This window comes from Chrysochloris asiatica, unplaced genomic scaffold (genome assembly GCF_000296735.1).
Source record: "Chrysochloris asiatica unplaced genomic scaffold, ChrAsi1.0 scaffold00139, whole genome shotgun sequence".
Lineage (NCBI taxonomy): Eukaryota > Metazoa > Chordata > Mammalia > Afrosoricida > Chrysochloridae > Chrysochloris > Chrysochloris asiatica.
In genome coordinates this window covers 8,718,757-8,738,203 of record NW_006408657.1, presented here as the reverse complement: position 1 = coordinate 8,738,203, position 19,447 = coordinate 8,718,757, and positions in this window count along the sequence as shown.

Here is a 19,447-nt window from a genome sequence, read left to right as displayed (position 1 = left end):
GGGAGTAGAAAGCCTCATCTTTCTCCCACAGAGCGGCTGGTAGTTTCGAACTGCTGACCTTAAGGTTCGCAGCCCGATTCGTAACCACTATGCTACCAAGCCTCAATATTCAACTAAAAATCCACCTACAAGCTGACTCCAATTTGTAAGTACCTTATGTCCTCAGATGCTGTTCCTAAGCTGGCTGTTTCGATTCACAAAGTCTTCCCCCATAGAAGCACTATTACAAAGGACAAGATGAGTCCCAGGCTCATGTCCTGAACCCATGTGGCACATGATTTACTTGAGGAACAGGGATTCTAGGTCCTTGCACAACCCCTTGTGACTGAGCCACCTCATCACTTGTAGGCACTTCAGTGAAGCTCTAATCTTCCTTTGGGGCTCTCACCTCAGATGTGCTCCCTATCCTCTGCTTCTACCTGAGCCTACAGCATTGCTATCCATCCAGACACTTGCTGTCGTTTCAAGCTCATATTCCACATTCTGTCAGTCACTAGGTCCATGAAATTTTATCTAAGGGTCACTTGAACCCTTTCTTTCATCACTATTCTCACTACCCTAACTCAGGCAATCATCTCTCTCTCCATCATAAGTGACAGCAATAACCAGACTTTTCTGCATTATTCTCAGAACGACGTTTTAAAGATATAGTCATTTTTTTCTTATGTCCTTTCAATGATTAGATTAGATGGGGTCTAATTACATTAATCCTATGCAGCGCATCTCCTAGCACACCAACTTGGGTCCAATATCCCAATATAAGAATAATTGACTGCCCCTGGTGCACTGGCTGGGCTATAGCTCCTTTCTACCTTTTCACAGTTCTCTCACCTTGTCTCCTATCATCTTCTGACATCTTTAAGACATCAACCCAGACATCATAGCTGAAAAAGCTTCTCTGTTTATTTGATCATATAGGGTTGAGTCTAAATCGATTCCATGGCAGTGGGATTGGTAAGCATAAATGTGGTGCCCCACACTGTGCTAGAACCTGGAGATACAATGATGAAGACGAAAACAGTCCCTATAGTCAAGCATCTTGTTGGATATTTCTGAACAGCCTATAGGCATATTGATATTATCCTATCACAGACAGCGTCGTACTTCAAGACAGATCATGAAATGTTAACAGCCAAATAAATGCAGATAATTGGATAGAGGAAGGAGGGAGTATACAGGGTATATCCAAGCACTTGGCAATACTTAATCCAAACTGGGAAGAAAACTTCTCAAAAGAAAGTAACTTCAAAGCCAAGACCTGAAGAACCACTCTTATTAGTGACCAGGCGAAGGGGAAGGGAGGGGAGGTAAAGTCGTATTCTAGACAAAAAGAACAGCATATGGCAAAGCCTGGAGTGAGGCTGGCTACATAACTTGCTGTGCCCAGTAGAAAATGAAAATGTAAGGAGCTCCATTCAAAAAAGAAGGGGAAAAGGTGCAATTGAAGGTAACAAAATGTAAACAGTTTTTCTTTCTTCCAAGCTCTTTATTGCTCAACCTATCATGATGTTTTTAAATTTGCTATTTAATTAATGTCACTTTCCCATAGGGATGGAGGTACTCCTAAGGCAAGTGTAGCACCTAAAAAGTGTCTTGAGTTTGGGTGCACACATGTTTCATCAGTTGTCATTGGGTCTCCCGTTAGCCAGGAGAGCAATGAGTCTTCATAGGTGGGGAAGTTGAACCAGGCAGCACCCATTCCATAGGGTCACAGATGGGCTACTCCCAAGGGATTGTAATCTTTAGGCTGGGACATATTCAGTGCCTTGTTCAGGGGTTGGTAAAGGACTCGGTTTTACCAAGTTCACTGAAATGCTCTGACATTGATGGCCTTAGGATAATGGCCTCTTTACGCTTTGTTGCAGGATGTCAAGAGGCAAATTTACCCTATCCAACCTTCTCTGCATCTGTATCCAATTCCCTACCAGGAGGGAAAGATAGCAGTTATTTGTGGAGAGAACAGAGAGTGGGAGACCTTGAACACCAAGGAGTCAGGGGAGGCTATTGAAAATCCATGACCAGGAAGGCCAGGAAGTAACTGGAGGTAGGACGACATCTGAATGGAATCCCCAAACCACTGGCCTATGCTCCATTGTCCCATTGGATTCCATGTATAAAATGCAAAAGCAAAGATCAAAATATTAAGAATTTCTAGACAAAAATGGATGTCGGAGGAGACTCTGAAAATTGCTCTCCAGCATAAAGATGCAAATGGAATAATTGAGAAGATAAAAGAGCTGAATAGAAAATTTCAAAGGGTGGCTCAAGAAGACAAAGTCAAATATTATAATGAAATGTTCAAAGATTTGGAGTTAGAAAATCAAAAGGGAAGAAAACACTTAGCATTTCTCAATCTAAAAGAAATGAAGAAAAATTCAAGCTTTGACAAGAAATATTGAATGATTCTATGGGAAAATATTGAATGATGCAGAAAACATCAAAAGAAGATGGAAGGAATACACAGAGTCACTATACAAAACAAATGGTTAATATTCAACTGTTTCAAAAGGTATCATATGATCAAGCGCCAATGACACTGAAGGAATAAGTCCAAGGTGCACTGAAGACATAGGTAAAGAGCAATGCTCTGGGAATTGATGGGATACAAACTAAAATCTTTCAACAAACTGGAGGCACTCACTAATCTATGCCAAGAAATTTAGACGACAGCTACCTGGCCAACTGATTGGAAGAGATCCATATTTGTGTCCAATCCAAAGAGAGGTGACCCAATGGAATGAGGAAATCATCAGATAAAAATCATTAATACAGCATGCAAATAAAATTTTGCTAAAGATAATTTAAAAAATGGCTGGAACATACATTGACAGTGAATTGCCAGAGGGTTAGGGTTAGGCAATTGTTATTATTGTTAAATGTCATAAGAGGTTTACTTGTACTTTATTAACTATGCAAAAGCTTCTTTTTTAATGTTTTATTGTGAATTACGTGATAGTTTACATGGGAGAACAATAGCTTTACATTCATCCTATCTTATATCCATGGTTACAATCCCCTCCAAGCATCATCAACCAACCACAGGGTATACACTGCAAGCCTGCCCGCCCCGGATTGTCAGCACACAGCCCCTCTCCCTCTCTGGGTCTAGAGTCTCCAGCCGCTCCTTCTCTCCATGTCATCATCTCTGCCTCCATCTCTGGTGTCACTGTTTCTCTGGGTAGGGTCCCACACTCCGTTCTTCTTTGATGGTCCCAGGGACCTCCGCTCCTAGACTGCAAAGTCAATCCTTGCTACAAAACATCTACCTTTACATTTCCAACCTTCACAATCAGTCCTGATAACAATTATTCACTATTGTACCAAAAGAGACCTATCTCCATCTCCTTTCATCAGCCCTGCCCAGACAGATTGGATACAACTCAGTGGAGATTCTACCTTCCTCTGTGCACTCTGGGCCTAGGCTCCTCTTGAAAGCTTGTAAGCCAGTGACTTCTTGCCTCTGTAGTACCCCATTTTGGGTATCCAGTGTCCAAGTTGCCCATCCCTCTCTTCTCTGTGTATGGAGTGGGTGGGAATGATCCTCGCTGTAAATATCTGTTCTCTCTTTTATGCAAAGGCTTTTGATTGCATGGATCATAATTAGATATGGACAGCATTTCAGAAAATGAGTTTTCCAGAACACTTGATTATGCTCATGAGGAGTTGTTCGAATAGAACCAAGAGGCAGTTGTTCAAATAGAACAAGGGAACACTGAATGGTTTGAATTTAGGAAAGGTATGCACCAGGGTTGTATTTTTTTTGCCATACTTATTCAATCTGTTACTGAGCAGGTAATTTGATAAACTGGATCATATGACAAAAAAAAACGTGGCATCAGGGTTAGAGGAAGACTCATTAACAACTTGTGATATGAAGATGATACAACCTTGTTAGCTGAAATTACAGACAATTAAAAATACTTACTGATGAAGAGCAAAGACCACAGCCTTTGTAATGGGTTGCACCTCAGTGAAACAAAAACAAAAATCCTCACCACTGGACCAATAAATAACATTAATATAAATGGAGAGAAGATTCAAGTTGTCAAAGATTTCATTTTGCCTCAGATCAACCATCAACAATTGTGGCAGCAGTAATCAAGAAATCAAACAATGTATTGTATTAGGCAAATCTGCTGCATAAGACCTCTTTAAAGTGTACAAGAGCAAAGACGTCAGTTTGAATACTAAGGTGGGCCCGGCCCAAGACATGGTATTTTCAATAGCCTCATAGTCATGTAAAAGTTAAATAAGGAAAACTGTAGAATAATTGATGCATTGGGTTATGGTGTTGGAGGAGAATATTAAAAGTATTAAAAATATTAAAAGACCACCACAAGAACAAACAAATCTGTTAGAAGCCAGTTTTCTTCTCTCATACTTTGGGCATATTATCAGGTGACACCAGTCCCTGGAGACACATACCATGCTTGGTAAAGTAGAGGGTCAGCAAAAAAGAGAAAGACCCCCAATGAGATGAACTGTCACAGTGGCAGCAACAATTGACACTGGCACAGGACCAGACAATGGTTTGTTCTGTTGTGCATAAGGTTGCTATGAATCAGAACCATCTTGACTGCACCTAACAACAACAACAGATGACTTCGAGACTAGTGGCATGAAGAACTCTGTGGACCCCCTCACAGTGATAGATGAAAGATAAAAATAATTTTCAAAAATGAAAAAAAGAAACAACCAACCATTTAGATTTTGCAAATGATTCTAAGGCCATACACAAAATGAAGAAATACTCATAGTGACCCTATGTAGGGTTTCTGAGGAGTGGCTGTTTGACCTTGAACCACTGACCTTGTGGTTCAAACTGGCTTTGTTGTCCAGGGCATTAACCCACAGCTTCACACCAGTACCCCAGGTTGAGAATACTGAATCCTGGTGTGGCACTGTGGGCAAATGCACTCAACAGCAATGTCGGAATGAACCGCAAGGTTGCGGTTCAAGCTCACTAGTCGCTCCTTGGAAACCCAATACAAGTTTGCTGAGTCAGAACCAACTCTACGGCACTTAACAATAACATAAAGTGGAGATTTGCTGACCAGCAATTAAGATGAGATTGATTATTGTGCTGGACTGCAAAATTGTTTGAATCACAAGGCTGGCGGTTCAAGCTCACCAATCACTCCTTGGAAACCTTATACAGGGTTGCTATGGGTCGGAACTGACTCAACGGCACTTAATAACAACAATACCTCAAAGAGAGCAACATGTTAAACTCTAAATTAGCTAGAAGTTGACCAGAGAGAACTAGGGAAAGGGTTTTATGTTTAACAGGAAAATACACAGCAAAGGTTAATGCCAGGATGAGTGTGTTTGTGTGAATTTGGTTCTCAGCAAACATTTTTATGTCCCCAAACCATGTGTGAAACACCCCACCAATACTGAAAAACCATCAAACTCAGGGAGCTGATATTCAGTTAGAGACAGACTTATTGTTGTTAAGTGCTGTCGAGTCGGTTCTGACCCATAGCGACCCTGTATAGGATTTCCGTGGAGTGGCTGGTGAGTTTGAACTGTTTGAGCCTTTCTGCTCAAACCAGCCTTGATGTCGAGTGCCATAAACAGAGAATATAATGTGTTTTATGAAGAAATAAGGGAGCATGGTAACTATAGAGGATAAGCACTAGACTGCAGACCACAAGGCCAGAAGTTTGAGCCACCAGCAACTTCACAGGAGAAAGGTTATAGTTTTTGCTGCCGCAAATATTTACAGCCTATGAAACAGTATACAGGGTCGTATGAGTTGGAACTGACTGGAGGACACTTAACAATAACAACAAAAATGAAAAAAAAAAATGGTCATGATGCTATGAGAATAATAAGGTAATTCCCAATATGAAAGTGTAATTTCAGAATTAGGTTTCATAAATTCATTTAGCTTTCTGTTACAGTTACTTTCAAGTATACTCAGTCTATGGGACTTGACGACTAGGTAATCTTGGGGGATGCCAGGGATATATGTTAAGAAGAGTTCAGTACATAAATTGCTTTAGCATCAGTGTTAATAATACCCATTTCCCCAATCAACTTACTGAAAACTATTTCTGACATTTACATCATTTTATCTTGTCTTCTTTTCTAAAACCTTTATGTCCATTTATGACACATTCAATTCTAATGAAAAGTACAGAGATTTGAGATATCACAATCTCAAATGGCAAAAAAAAAAAAAAAGAAAATACAGTACTGCAACACAGTCTCAGCAAGCAGACAAAGACGCTTTACAAAGAATAATAGGGTCACATGTTTGCATTGCCTAGCAACCTTCTGTTATCTGCATTGATTTAAATCAGCAGGTACCATGGTACCAAGGTCACCTCTGTAATATTCTTTAATTTATTTGTTTGCTTATATTGCCATCCCAAGATTGTGCTCAGTTATTTTTCGTTTATTTTTATATGGTCCTCCTGATCTGGGCCATTTTGATAAAACATATAGACTACTTCCAGCCAACAAATGCTACAACTCTAAGCTATCTCCAAAGCCATCACTAATAAAAGCATCACTATTACCATGATGAAGTCCTGATGTGGCACTGCAAGATGAACACTGAACTGCTAACCACAAGGCCAGTGGTTCAAATCTACCAGCTGCTCCTATACAAAGTTTCCATGAGTCAGAAGTGACTCAATGACATTTAACAATAATAACAATTGTCATGAATGTGAGAAAACATTTTAATTTTTATTTTCTCACATTCTCAACTTTCTGTTTGACTCACTTCTAAGTAATTCCAGGAGTATTGATTTTTATGTATGACAATTTAATATAACTGTGTCTCATTAAAAGAAAACACTCAGGAGCTTCTATATATTAAAGTGGAGTCACAACGTCTCCTTTTTTTTTTTTTTCCACTTCATAAGAGCACAATTTCTTCTTTTTTGATGTAATCAAGAAAAGGACAGAGAGTTATATCCCCAAATAGATGACTTTTCAGAGCCCCCTTCAGAGAGTAGCAGTGGTATATGGCCTCAGGTCTTACACCCAAACTTGATTCCAACTGAGTTGTGTTCTTTTCGTCCCCTCTCTTTTTATTGCCCTCTCGCGAAGACTCAGGAACAATTATATAAAGACCAAAGATTCTTAGAATTTTTAACTTTAAAATGTCTCTTTTAAATATGGCTTTCCCTTCCTAACTATGGCAGCATGAAACCTGAATGTTCCTCAAGGTAAACCATGGGGAGCCCATTGTATCAGTAGTGGCCTACCAGCCCATGTAGTTCCAGCAGGGTCTAAGGCTGGTCTTTGTAATATGCAATGTTCAAGGCTATCACATTTGAGTTCAGAGTCTCCATTCATAACCACACCTGACAGCCTAAAATGAACACAAAAACTAATTTTTACTTGTCAAGTAGCAGAGAGGCCCTGCAGCTTGAATTCTTTATTCTCTGTCCCATACTACATGTGTAAGATGAGCTAGCCATATGATTTACTCTCTTACTGAGGAGCTCAGATCATCCAGATATACTTTGAGTGAATGGACCAAAGTTCTCCATTTCTGTCCTGATACACTAAGGAATGACGAAACCTCTGCACTGGAATTGCTCCTGTTCTTTATGGAGCAGAGTTGCCAATATTTGTGTTTACATGTTCCCCCTAGATCCACCAGGACATATTTGAAGTAGATATGAAGGATATTTAGGAACCAGCATTAGCCTAAAGCCTTAGAGTGCACTGTCTCCACCTGAGTGATTGTATGTTATTAAAAGTTTTTGGAAGAAAGAACACATGAAAAAAACAGAAGCTAAATCTAGCAAATGTTCACTGGGTTGTTATAATATTTCCCTATGAGAATAAACTAACAAAAATCATGATTATTGGTAAAAACAAACTGTTCAAAAAGCCCTCTAGTGCTTTGGAGACCAGAAAATGAGAGTCCCACAGTGAATCAATTATTCATTTTACTCAGGATTCATTGATCATCTGAAACAAGCTGGTCAATGCCCTTGTCACCAGAAATAAAATATTAAAATAAAAGTCACTGAATATTATATGTTGAAGGAAGAAATACTCAACTAGGAATGAGCATTTATTTGTCATTTCAAGATGTTTAATGCAAGTTTAATGTGGGATTTAACTCACTGGATGTGTTTGATTTCAAGTATTTTTACTCTTGCAAAAAAAAAGAAAAAAAGATACTTAGGACCTTTTTACCATATTCTCTAGTTTCAAACTTATGTTTTTAATATCTGAGTGGGAGAAAAAAAATGGTAATGACATTTGTTCAGTAAACACTTTATACAAAACATTTGTTCTTGTTAGGCACCATTGAGTCAGTTCCAACTCATAGCGACATAACAAAATGAAATATTGCCCAGTGCTGCACCACCTCACAATAGTTGTTACATTTGAGTACATTGCTGAGGCCACTGTGTCAATCTGTCTCATTGGGAGTCTTCCTCTTGTCTGCTGACCCTCCATTTTACCAAGCATGATGTCCTTCTCTAGGGACTGTTCACTCCTGATAACATGTCCAAAGTATGAAAGACAAAGTCTCATCATCCTGGCTTCGAAGGAGCACTCTGGCTGTACTTCTTTGAACATAGATTTGGTTGTTCTTCCAGCAGTTCACGGTACTTTCAATATTCTTTTCCAACATTATAACTCAAATGCATTAATTCTTCTACAGTCTGCCTTATTCATTGGCAAACTTTCACATGCAAATGAAGTAATCTTAGTCTTCAATCTGATAACTGTGTTCCTCAACACTTTAAAGAGGTCTTGTGCAGTACATTTGCCTAATACAATGCATCATTTGATTTCTTGACTGTTGCCATTATGAGTGTTGATTGTGGATCCAAGAAAAATTGCTTTTGATAACTTTGATCTTTTCTCCATTTATCATGATGTTATTTATTGGTCCAGTTGCAAGGATTTTTGTTTTCTTTACACTGAGGCTAAATCCATGCAGTCTTTGGTCTTCATCAGTAAGGATTTCAAGTCCTTTTCACTTTCAACAAACAAGGTTGTATCATCACAGGTTGTTAATAAGTTTTCCTCCAATCCTGATGCCATGTTTTTTCTTCATATAGTCCAGTTTCTTGGATTATTTGCTCAGCATACAGATTAAAATGATATAACTTTTCCTGATTATAAACCATTCAGTATCCCCTTGTTCTAACAACTGCCTCTTAGTCTCTGGCAGGTTCCTACGAAGCACAATTAAGTGTTCTGGAATACCCATTCTTCATAATGTTATCCATAGTTTGTCATATCTACACAGTAGAAAGGCTTTGCATAGTCAATAAAGCATAAATAAAACATTTTTCTGGTATTTTATGCTTTCAGCCAAGATTCATCTGATGTCAGCAATAATATCCCTCATTCCATGGAATCTTTCAATATTGAAAGTGGATGCTTGATTTTTTTCTTCAGTTCTTTCAGCTTGAAAAATGCTGAGTATGTTCTTCCCTTTTGGCTCTCTAACTCCAGGTATTTGCACCTCTTATTATAATACTTGACTTTGTCTTGTCCAGTTGTCCTCTGAAATTTTCTGTTCATTTCTTTTACTTCCTCATTTCTTCTTTGTGCTTTAGCTTCTCTACTACACTCAAGAGCAAGTTTCAGAGTCTCTTCTGACATTCATTTTGGTCTTCCTTTCTTTTTTGCCCATGACTGGTGGTGGTTATGTGCCGAGGAGTCAGATCCGACTCATAGGGACCCTGTACAGGGTTTTCAGACTGTAAATCTTTACAGGAGCAGAAAGCCTCATCTTTCTCCTGAGGAACATCTGGTAGTATCAAACTGCTGACCTTGCAGTTTGCAGTCCAATTCGTAACCACTACGCTACCAGAGCTCCTTAGTGAGATGCAAATGTAGAATTTAGGTGACTCCGGAGCTCGAATCGGGCTGTGAACCGCAAGGTCAGCAGTTCGAAATTACCAGCTTTCCTCGGGAGAAAGATGAGACTTTCTGCTCCCATAAAGATTTACAGCCTCAGAAACCCTGTTCAGGGTCGCTATGGGTCAGAACCAACTCAACGGCACTTAAAAACAACAACATACATGTCAAGTCCTAGTATGGCACTATTAGATAAGTACTGGATGGCAAACCACAAGACCAATGGTTCAAACTTACCAGTTGCTCCTCAGAAACCCTATACAGGATTACTATGAGTCAGAACTGACTCTATGGCACTTAACAACAACATCAACACATGCCAAAGATTCTTTATTTGAAATATCCAGCAAATGAAGGTTTCATTATTTTCTTGGCTTGAATTATTTCTAGAATTTAATCTAATTTCTATGTGGCTTTACATAAACAGACCCAGCCCAAAATCTGAACTAAACCTCTTGTCCCAGTGCCTATTCTTTATTGTTTCTACTTTCACAGTGACTCCAAAGAGTTAGAACTGTTGACTGTGACCATATTGTTTAACACATGCATATACAAATAGCAGAAAGGTCAATAGTAGGGTGCTGTTATTATGTATGAGGATTGTTGTTGTTGAGTGCAGTCAAGTAGGTTCTGACCCATAGCAACCCTGTATAGGATTTCCAAGGAGTGACTGATGAGCTTGAACTGCCAACTTTGCGGTTCAAACTGACTTTGCAGTTCTTTACATTAACCCACAGCGCCACACCTGGACTCTAGTGCAGGTCAGAGGAGTCACCCACGGTCAGACCACAAATGCAGGACTGCTACTATTGAGAGCTGAGGCACGGGCCCCAGGGCCCAAGAGAACAACGTCCACAGCATGTGTGTCCAACTTCTTCACTGAGAGTCACTGAAGGAGAGAACAGAGGTGTGATATTCAGAGCATATTAAAGAAAACTCGACAGTCTGATTTTTGATGAGATGAGAGAAATTTAGGATTATATTTTTTAAATGGCACCAGACTATTGTTTTCAATTAAGATCTATCAACAGGAACTAGATTTACCTTCCAACATGAAGCAGTTAAAAAATTGTTCAAAATATATAAAACTATTTAAGTCTTTCAAGGCATTGAGCTTCAGACAGTACGGCACAGTGATCCTTCAGAATTGGAAAATCTAATTTGAGATTATTTTTCTACTTTCAGGAGGCAGCTCTTCCTCAATTCTAGTTTGAGTGCCTTCTAACCTGAGGTGCTCATCTCTCAGTACTGTATCAGACAATAGTTTACTGCTACTCATAAAGATTTCAGGGGCTAATCCCTCAGAAGTGGACTTCTCATTCCTTTTTCCTAGTCTATTCTTAGTCTGCAATGAAACCTGTCCACCATGGGTGACCCTGCTGGGTTTTGAAATATCAATGGCGTAGCTTCCAGCATCACGGCAACATGCAAGTCACCACAGTACACCAAACAGACAGACATCTGAGGGATTGAAAGGTGGAAAATATGACTGTGGTAATAGAAATTATTCTGGATATTACATGGTATAATTTTACAAGACCAATGAATGACTCATTAATTGCAAATACCTTTTTTTCAACAACATAAGTATGTAGACCTCACCAGATGGAATATTGCTGTTGTTGTGCCACTGAGTTGGTTCCAACCCATAGTGACTTTGTGTAGGGTTTCCAAGAAGCAGCTGGTGAGCTTGAACCACCAATTTTGCTGTTCAAAGTGTACGTAGAACAAGCAATATCATTGCTGATGCCAAATGGATCTTGGCTGAAACAGAATACAGAAAGATGTTTACTTGTGGGTTGTTGGTTGTTTTTTTTTTTTTTTTTTACTATGCAAGGGCATTTTACTGTGTGGATCATAACAAAGTATGGATAACATTGTGAGGCATGGGGATTTCAGAATACTTCATTGTGCTCATAAGGAACGAGCACATAGACCATAGACAAAGAGTCAATGGTTCAAACATAACAAGGGGATATCTCATGTTTTATGATAGGATAGGTGTGCAGCAGGGCGGTATATGTGGTTTAAGATCAGGAAAGGTGTGCATCAGGGTTGTATCTTTTACCATATTTATTTTCCCTGTATGCTGAGCAAATAATCTCAAATGTTGGACTATATGAAGAAGAATTTGGCATCAGGATTGGAGGAATCTTCGTTATCAACCTGTGATGTGCAAATAACATAACCTTGCTTGTTGTGAGTGAAGAGGACTTAAAGCACTTGTTGATGAAGATCAAAGACTATAGCTTTCTGTATGGATTACAAGTCAATGTAAAGAAAACAAAAATTCTTACAAATGCACCAATAAATAACATTGTGATAAACTGGGAAAAGATTGAAGCTGTCAAGGATTTCATTTTACTTGGATCTACAATCAATGCTCAGGGAAGGAGCAATCAAGAAATCAAATGAAGTGTTGCATTGGGCAAATCTGCGGCAGAAGACCTCTATAGTGTTAAACAGCAAAAAATATCACTTTGTGGACTGGGGTGCACCTGACCCAAGCCATGGTATTTTCAATCACCTCATATCCATGTGAATAAGGAAATCCAGGGAAGAACTGATGAATTTGGATTATAGTATTGGTGAACAGTATTGAAAATACCATGAACTGCCAGAAAAAAAGGAACAAATTTCTCTTGGAAGAAGTACAGATAGAATGCTTTTTAGAAGGGCGGATGGCAAGACTTTGTCTCTTACACTTTGGACATGTTACTAGTTGGGATCGGTTCCTGGAAAAGGACATCATGCTTGATAAAGTAGAGGGGAAGCATAAAAGAGGAACCCCCCCCTCCCCAAAGAGATGGATTGACACAGTGGCTGCAACAATGGACTCAAACTTAACAACAATTATGATGATGGCTGGAGCAGGACCAACTTGTGTTTCATTCTGTTGTGCACAGGATAGCTGTGAGTCGGAACTAACTTGACAGCACCTAACGACAACAATTTGAGATTTGTTTAGCCTGATCATTCATTAGGTGGATAGGATAAACACCATGTTTCAGAGATTGGGCCATGTGCTATCAAACACAAGGGAGCACTTAGACTAGCAAGACTGGGAAGACAGATGAAGGGCAATGCTTTTGTTTGAGTTTGGTTTTCCCTTTTTTGCTTTCTTGTTTTGTTTTTGTTCTTTCCTGTTAAGATTCTTCATGTTTAAGGGTCAAACAGAGAGGCCATAAATACAATACAATTTGTGGTAAAAAATAATCAGTAAATTCAAGAGCAGGAAAGACGAATTTTTAACGTGATACATTGCTTGATAACAGTTGTACTTTTAAGACAACTGTACTTGCAAGGGAGCTCAAACCAAAACAATTGAACTGACCCACTCTTCCCGGAGAATTATTCTACCTTATCCTGGTCCTGGTGTGGCGCTGTGGATTAATGCGGCAGACTACAAAGCTGTTTGAACTGCAAGGTCGGTGGTTCAAGCTCACCAGCTGCTCCTTGGAAACCCTATACAGGGTCGCTATGGGCCAGAATCGACTCAAAGGCACTTGACAACAACAACAACAACTCTTCCTGGAGAATTATTCTACTTTATCCTGGAACTTCATAGTCCAAACTGTGCAGGAAGAATGACAATTGTCCACTGAGTTGAGGTGGTAAATAACTCAGCCTGAATCCCACTGTGTCTTTAATATTCTGAGTAATAGAAGTGAAAATCAGATGTCTAAGAAATAGTTCTCATTTGTTCTTATTTGGGACATTTTCTTCTTACCATTGTCTATCACTTAAAATAAAAGTAAATTTCACAAGCTATTAAATGTATTCAAATATTCCTTTAAAAAAAAGAAAACTGCTTTACTTTCAGTATGAACACATAGACACTCCTCACTGAATGAACTTCCATCTTTATGACTTTCATTTGCTCATTTGAAGTTGGGATTTCTGCCAGTTGCTGGTGAAATAAGACACATTTATGACTAAAAGTTACTTTCACTGCTTCAAAAAGCTAGACACTTGAGAAACTTGACACTATCTTTCTTTCCTAAAGCCACTGTAATTCATGGAGCTATCAATGTCAAGCAATTGGAATTTTGTATGGTTGCCAGAGCTACAATCAGCATTTTATAGTTAGAAAATCTATTAAGAGCATTTGCAGCTCTCTCTTGAGTTTGGCAAAAGAATAACTATATCTTTGACCTGCTCTCATACCTTTCACGTTACGTTGTCATCCCATGGGATTTGGTATTACCTCTCTCAATAGAAAATATAAGACTTTGATAAATGAGAGCTTGCTCTTGAAAATGTTCATTATTTCATAAGGTTATCATTTGTCAATGAGACTGAGGGTTGCACGGTTACTAGCTATGCAAAGTACTTGAACGTTCAACTTTTTGTTAACTAGCACTATTAATAAACACAGATCATTTGACTTCACTTTTGAAGATATTCCCAGCAGAATATTAATTTTTTGTAGTTTATTTCAAAACTCAATTCTAAAAGAGACTCTGGCAATAGCCCCATACTAATATGGAAAACAAACATATCATTGCTACAACCCAAGGATGAAGTACTATAATGTATCTAAAGGACGAATGGTAGTGAAGAACCCAGTACTGTTTGTCCATGTGGCTTCTCTATCAGATCTACAGACTCTTCTAATATCTCTAAAACCAAACAATGATGCAACTGTGGATTTCAGACTGTTTATACTGAGTCTTTATTTAATTTCCCCCACAACTATTTATATACTATGATATACCAGGAATGGTCTATGCACTTGACTACAAATATTAGGAAGAAACTGGGTCATGAGGATATTACATTCAGTGGGAGGAATGCAAGGCTTCCCATACAAACATATCATAATATACTCTGTCATACAATGACAATATAAAGGAAAGCTTCTGGAAGCAAAGAAGAGGAATCAATGGTCTGGAATAAATACGAAAATTTTTATGAAGTCAGTAAAGGTAGAATTTTAACCACCATAGAAGTGGAAAAGGCAATGTAAATTATAAGAAAAAATTATAGAACATGAAAGAGATTAGCCCATTGTGGATGAATAATGTATAAAGAATCAAATCAAGACATTAGACTCAGATTGGGATTTGCCATTGAGGATCAATAAGAATCATGCTGTAGTGTTTATTCCTTACGCTGTAGACATTGGATCTATGAATGACCAGTAGAAGTGAAGAGATTTAAGTAGGAAAGCAACAATATATTTTTATATTGCTGTTGTTTGTTGTTAAGTGCCATCGTGATGGTTCCGACCCACAGTGACCCTGTACAGGGTTGCTGAGGAGTGGCTGGTGAGTTTGAACCACTGACCTTGCAGTTCAAACAGACCGAGTGCTTATCCTACAGCACCACACCAAGACTAGTTACGGCATATAATCTAGAGGCAATATGGAGGAAGTATTGAAGAATTGGCGTCCTGGTGTGACGTTGTGAGTTAATACGCCAGACTGCAAAGCCGTTTGAATTGCAAGGTCCGCAGTTCAAGCTCACCAGCTACTGCTTGGAAACACTATACAGGATCGCTATGGGTTGGAATCGCTTCGATAGCAACAACAACAACAACATTCAAGAATTGAAATATTACAAATATAAGGAAACTTTTCAGGGAAAAATGGAATTCAAAGATAATGGAATTTGTCCATGAACTTTTTGAAGCCCCCGCATTAGAAGACTAATCATTAAACCATTGCAGTTGACCAGGATGGATTTATTTTTTTTTTAAATATATTGAGTGTTAAAAATGATCTCCCCTGTGTTTAAAAGTCTGTTTTGCTTGAAACTTTTTCACCAGCTTACACCTGCCTTTCTCCTTTTTATGCCACTGTGAGGAACTCTGGTAGCGTAGCGGTTACGAATCGGGTTGTGAGCTGCAAGGTCAGCAGTTCAAAACTACCAGCTGTTCCACGGGAGAAAGATGAGGCTTTCTGCTCCCGTAAAGATTTACATCCTCGGAAACCCTGTACAGGGTCGCTATGAGTCGGAACCGACTCCACGGCACATAACAACAACAACAACAACATGCACTTTACACATGCTTCTGTTACTGATGCTTTTACTAATTCATGCCTACCATCTTGTCTAAACTCTGACCAGATACAGTACTTCAAAAAGTGTTTTCCTGATTGAACACACTTGCCTATCACACATTATTATTTTTTTCCTTTTAATTTGGAGAATTATGTTTAAGGTCTCTTTGTATTTACACTCTGATATGTTACAGTTTAAGTGATTAACATAATTTCTGGGCGTGCTTATTCACCAAGATAAATATTTACACAAGTGTACTTTTAGTGGTCCTTGTCTGGTACTCATAACCCACTCCTTCCCTCAAATACATGTTATTCTCTCTGCTCATCACCAAATCTTGACATGATTTGCTTCTTATTTCGTTTAATGACAGTTTCCACTCAAATGACAGTTCCCCAGAAAGAATTTCTCTTTCTCACTCTATAAAAATAGCTCCCATTCATTTATTGCTCTCTAAGGAGCTCTGGTAGAGTAGTGGTTACGAATCGGGCTGCGAACCTTAAGGTCAGCAGTTCGATACTACCAGCCACTCCGCTAGAGAAAGATGAGGCTTTCTGCTCCCGTAAAGATTTACAGCCTCGGAAACCCTGTACAGGGTCGCTATGGGTCGGAACTGACTCGAAGGCACTTAACAACAACAACAACAAACCCTTTCTCCACTTTATTTAACATTATCTGCTAATTTACTTATTATCTATTCCTCAATAGTCTGTGAATTCCAAAACATGAACATTGCCTTCTTATTTACTACCATTCCCATCACCTAAAACAACACCCAGCACTAAGAAACCAACCTCAGTACTTACTGAAGAAATTATCTACTATGGGAAAGAGTTTAGAAAGGAAGAAAAGGAAAAAAAAAAAAAGGAAAATGCATGACAAGTGACCTACCCTCATAGTGTAAATGTTCTGACTGGAAACTTGGAGAAAATTATTTTATAATTTTAGAATCCAAAGGCAGAAAATGTATTATCTTATTTTCCTGGAAAATCCAAAGGAGATGAAAAAATCTAGCTACAGACTCCCTAGAAAGCATCATACTAGGTTAGAAATGGTACTCTCCTACTTTTCTCTTAAAGGTCAGGTGACCCTAGATGAGTAATTGAGAATATCCTAAAGTTCCAGTGACACCCCAAAAGAACATGAACATTAGCTGAAACAGACATTGCTGGTAGATTTATAGAAATCTTGCATCTAGGTGAAGTAGATATTACAACAGAGGGTACAGTCTGGTCTGGGCTTTCAGGTTCATTTGAGAATATGAATCTCTGTTGGAACTGACATGAGAGGAGACAAACTCAAATGCAAGATTACGTGAGTTATATCACTTTAGATGCCAGCACAGTACCAAGACAGAGCAAGAATGAGAAATATATTTCATCTCCTCATCAGTGTCATGGTGGCATTTAAGAAAGCCAGTGGAGTTTAACATCAACCTCAAGGAGAAAATGGATAGAGGGCAATGCTTCTTAGGAACATTCCAGCTGTACTTCTTTGAACACAGATTTGTTTGTTCTTCTGACAGTCTATGGTACTTTTAATATTCTTCTCCAAAGCCATAACTCAAATGCATCAATTCTTCTACAGTCTTTCTTACTGTCACATGCATATGAGACAATAAAAAGTGCTATGGCTTAAGTCAGGCGCACCTTAGTCCTCAAACTGACATCTTTGCTCTTGAACACTTTAAAGAGGTCTTTTGTATAAGAGTTGCTGAAAACAATACATCTTTTGATATCTTGACTGCTGTTTCTATGAGTCTTAATTGTGTATCCAAGCAAAATGAAGTCTTCACCAATGTCAATCTTTTCTCCATTTATCATGCTGTTATTTATTGGCACAGTTGTGATAATTTTTGTTTTCTTTGCTCTTCATCAGGAAATATTTTAACTCCTCTTTATTTTCAGCAAGCAAGTTTTATCATCTGCATATCATAGGTTGTTAATGAGTCTTCCTCCAATCCTGAGTCCATGCTCTTCTTCATACAATCAATTTGTCAGACTATTTAATCAGCACACAGATTGAATAAGTATGATGAAAGAATACAACACTGGTGCACACCTTTCCTGATATTAAACCATTCAGTATTCCCTTGTTCTGTTCTAACAACTATCTCTTGGTCTACACACAAGTTCCTCAAGGCCCAATGAAATTTCTGGAGTATTCATTTTTCACAATGTTATCCTCTCTTGTCACAATCCACATAGTCAATAAGGCACAAGTAAACATTATCTGATATTCTCTGCTTTCAGCCAAGACCCATATGACATCAGGAATTATATCCCTAATTTCAGGTCCTCTTTTGAATCTGACTTGAATTTCTGGCAGTTCCCTTTTGATGTACTGTTGCTGCTCTTTTTGAATTATCTTCAGCAAAATTTTACTTTCATGTGATACTAATGGTATTGTTGAATGATTTCCACATTCCATTGGGTCACCTCTTTTTGGAATGGGCACAAACATGAATCTCTTACAATTGGTTGCTCAGGTAGCTGTCTTCCAAATTTCATGGCCTAAATGAGTGAGTGCCTCCAGTGCTCAATCAGTTTGCTGAAAGTTTTCAATTTGTATTCCATTAAATCCTTGATCCTTGTTCTTTGCCAATGCCTTCAGCGCATCTTGGACTTCTTCCTTCAGTACCATTGGTTCTTGATCCTATGTTAACTCTTGAAATGTTTGAATATTGAACATTTCTTTTTGGTAAAGTGACCATGTATACCGTCCATCTTCTTTGGATGCATTCTGCATCATTCAACACTTTTCCCATAGAATCCTTCAATATTGCAATTTGAGGCTTTGACTTTTTTTCTCAGTTATTTCAGCTTGAGAAATGCTAAGTGTATTCTTCCCTTTTGATTTTCTAACTCCAGATCTTTGCACATTTCATTATAATATTTTACTTTGTCTTCTCAAGCTGCTCTTTGAAATTTTCTGTTCAACTTTTTTACCTTCCTCATTGCTTCCATTCATTTAGTGTCTTTGTAATGAAAATCAAGTTTCAGAGTCTCTTCTGACATACATTTTGATCTTTCTTTCTTGTGTTCTTAATGACCTTTTGCTTTCTTCCTGTATATGTTCTTGATGTCATCCCACAACTCTTCTGGTCTTTGGTCATTATTGTCTAATGCATCAAATCTGTTCTTGAGATGGTCTCCAGATTTAGGTATGATTTGTTCAAGGTCATATTTTTACTTTCATGGACTTTATTTTCTGTAATATAAACTGTCCTCCGCAATATATGCTTCAAATAATTTCTTAGGACCACCTTTAACTCTTTATGGCAGATGAGGTTACTGTAGGTTACCCAGTAACACTAGAGGCCCCCACAGCCCTCTCCTTGTCTTTTCTGAATAGTGGCTGGCAGTCTCACTGACAGTGTTCATTCTGCCTTCTTCTCCCTCAGCATCCTCCTAGGTTACTCACAGACACGATGCTTCCTTCCCTAGGTACTGGTATATTTTCTCTCTTTAGTGAAGTGAAAAGTAGATTTTACTCTGGGGGCGGGGGGGAAATAACAATCTGGCTTCATAAGTTTGACAGCTTGTCAAATAACTTTTCATTTAGAAAAAAAAAATATAAAAAATAA